A 3,360-nucleotide genomic window follows, 5' to 3' on the forward strand; every position below is an offset into this window, starting at 1 on the left:
ACCCAGGAACATTCTTGTCTAACCAGGTTGGGGAGGAAGGGCTGTTTATATACATAGAAATGTCTCCTTTAAAAAAAAAAAAAAGAGAAGAAAGAAGAGAAAAGAAAAAAAAAAGAAAAAAGTCATTTTCATTAAGATGTAGCAACCAGTTCCACCACTTGTTTCAAAAATAATTTGGTTCCCTCCTTGCAGAGATGGGCAGGGTCAGGGAGCCCATGAGATGCCCAAGGTGGGTTTGTTAACTGGGTCATAGCCGTGCACCAAAATAATTAGGGTTGTAATTAAAATGAACGCCTAGAATAAAGCATTCTTCATGCAGGCTCCCCCCGGGGCTTGCTGCGTTCAGGAGGGAGGAGAAATTAATGGTTAATACTGGGTTTAAATGGCCCTATTATCTTTATTTTGGTTTTATTTTGGGTTTGTGCAAGGTCTGTCCATCTAGACCTGGAAATAACGCAGCCACAGTTCAGAACAGGTAAAAATTGGCTGGCCCTGCTTTTCCCACAGGCCAGGCAACCTGCAAAAGATGAGTGGTGAAATAAAACCCCCACTGTGTGCTCTGAGATGAAGGTTCAGGTGTATCCTGTGTAGCTCTTCCCGTAAATGCCCTCAGAACTGGAACATACCTGGAAGAGGAGCCATTGTGCAGCTTAGATGGTCAAAATATCTCTTGCCAGAGAATAGAAGTGAAAAAAAAAATTAAATTTATCTGTCTCCAGCAGCTGAATTCCTGGGAAATGTTCATTTGTTGGAATCACAGATGGTTTCAGGAGAAAAAAAGCTCTTTATGAGCACTGGTGGATTCCAGTGACTTCTAAAGGATGAGGCTGATCTTCCTTTCACATCCCTTCAGATTATACTCGGAATTTCAGTGAGATTTCTCTGAGATGAATGCCCAGGGTGCAAATTAACCACGCCAGAGATTTGTGCTTAATTGAGTTTTCTCAGAACGCCCTGGTGGCGCTGCTGGAGAAGGTGATTTTTACCTGTAAAAAAAATGTCCTTAAACATCCACCAGGAACCCCCTGTTGGAAGGGATTTGAGTAAAAATCCAGCTCTGCATTTTCCAGCTTTTTTTTAAGGTGTGGAGGAAACAGAGGCAAAGCAGGAACAGCATAAATTCTGTATCTGACAGGAGAAGGAAAGAACCTGTCTTACAAATGTAATTTTTAAAGATCTTGTCTGTGCAAAATGAGAGAAAAAGAAAGTGAAATTCTTTTTCTGCGCCCCTGGCTCATAGACATGCTCAAAGGCATTTCTTCACAACTCTCTCTTTATGAAAAATGCCTCAGCGTTCTGCATTTTTTTGGGTAGTAGTCGTTGGGAAAGGGAATTTCTTTCATTAATAATTTTTTATTAATAGGCCCACAGCCTTTCATGAGTCAGAATTCATTCCCCAGCCCAGGAAAGGGCAATGCCGTTTTTTAAGACCCGATTTCATAAAGGAAGAATTTGACTGACATCAATGCATTTCTTTCCCCCTGGCTTGCTGGGCTGAGCTGTTCTTTAGAACATCAACAATCCTGTAAGTCTCCAAGTAATTAAAAATACTTCAGGGTGGAGGCTCCTGTTCTCACGTGTACTGAGGAGACTCAGCAGAGCTGCTCCAGCCAAGGTTAATCCTTGAGGAGCAAAAAACATCCCAAGGAAGAGGTCTGGCTTGGACAAAGGTGGCCTTGGTTTGTTTTCCTGATGCTTTGGTAAGATTTTAGGGTGGGTAAGGCAGATAAAAGGTTAAGGATTGAGTTTTTAGATCTTGGTTTTGCTGATGTAAATGCAGATAAATCCCAGAATCACGGGATGGGTTGGAAGGGACCTTGAAGCCCATCCAGTGCCACAGCAGGGACACCTTCCACTGTCCCAGGTGCTCCAGCCTGGCCTTGGGCACTGCCAGAGATCCAGGGGCAGCTCCAGCTGCTCTGGGCATCCTGTGCCAGGGCCTGCCCACCCTGCCAGGAACAATTCCTGCCCAACATCCAACCCAAATTTCCCCTCTTGCAGTATGAATCCATTTCCCCTCTTCCAGTTCCTGATCCAGAGTCCCTCACCAGCTTCCCCTGCAGATCCTGGGAGGTGCTCCGAGGTCTCCACACAACCTTCCCTTCTCCAGCCTGAGCATTCCCACCTCTGAGCCTGTCTCCAGTCCTTTTATCAACCTCATGGCCTCTTCTGGACCTGCTCCAAGACTTCCATGTCCTCCTTGTGCTGGGGAGCTCACATTCCAGGTGCTCTGAGGTTTCCACACAACATTTTCTTCTCCAGCCTCAACATTCCCACCTCTCAGCCTGTCTCCAGCCCCTTTATCAACCATCTCACACAAACTCTGCAGGAAGGCTCCAGGGACACCTCCCTGTGGCTTTCCAGTGTTAAAAGGGTTTATAAGAAGTGCAGAGAGGGACTTTTTAGATGGGTAGAAAACAACAGGACAGTGGTTTTACACCAAATAAAGGAGGGCAGGGCTGGAACAGATGTTTGGAAGAAATTCTTCACTCTGGGCCTGCTCCAACACTTCCACGTCCTCCTTGCGTTGGGGACCTCGCATTCCAGGGGCCAATTTGTGCACACACACATTTTCCAGGCAATTTAGGAGCCAAAACACAGCCCAGCCTGGCCATCTCCTTATCTCTGCCGCTCCCAGAGGTGGCTCCTGCTGCCTCCAGCGTGAGTTCATTTTTGCAGGAGCATCCCTCGGGATTTTTGCTCAGGACAAGTGTCCCCTGTCCCAGCACCCAGGGCCCTGGCTGTGCCTGTGACTCAGAGCACACACCCACGAGTGGCATCTGCAGGGCCTTTCATCTCCAGCACTCGGCAGAGCTTTTCAAAGGTTCGCAAATTAAACCTGACAACACCTTTGCAAAATAGGTCTGGGCTGGTAACCCCACGTAGCAATTAGGGAAACTGAGGCATGCACTGGGGAGCTGGCAAATTTTTCAGCAAAATGAAAGTTTTTTTTGCCCCTGAAATCGCTGTGTAGCCTTTTGGCTTTCTCTTATTTTTTATCTTTTGCATTCTCTTATTTTTCATGGTTGTGACCCCTCTAAATCCTTGCTCTTTTTTGTGACTACCTCATGATGCTGCTGTTGGTTGTTTAGAATTTCATTTTGTTGTCGCTGTACCAGAAAGTTTGGGTGTTTTATTAAATCATTTCCACTCTGCAACATCGCTGCACACGGTTGGTGTCGGAAAACCTGTTGCCCTGATTTTTTAAGTTTTTCTAAGACTTCTGATGTTTACATTCTTGTAACAAACTTTTTCACTATGTAAATAACTTACTGTTTTGCATTCTTTTCTGGAGGAGGAGAAATTTGATGGACTGTTGGTTTGTCCAGTGTCACTGGAGAGGTGGCACTTTCACCCTCC

The sequence above is a fragment of the Camarhynchus parvulus genome, chromosome 24, assembly GCF_901933205.1.
Source record: "Camarhynchus parvulus chromosome 24, STF_HiC, whole genome shotgun sequence".
Lineage (NCBI taxonomy): Eukaryota > Metazoa > Chordata > Aves > Passeriformes > Thraupidae > Camarhynchus > Camarhynchus parvulus.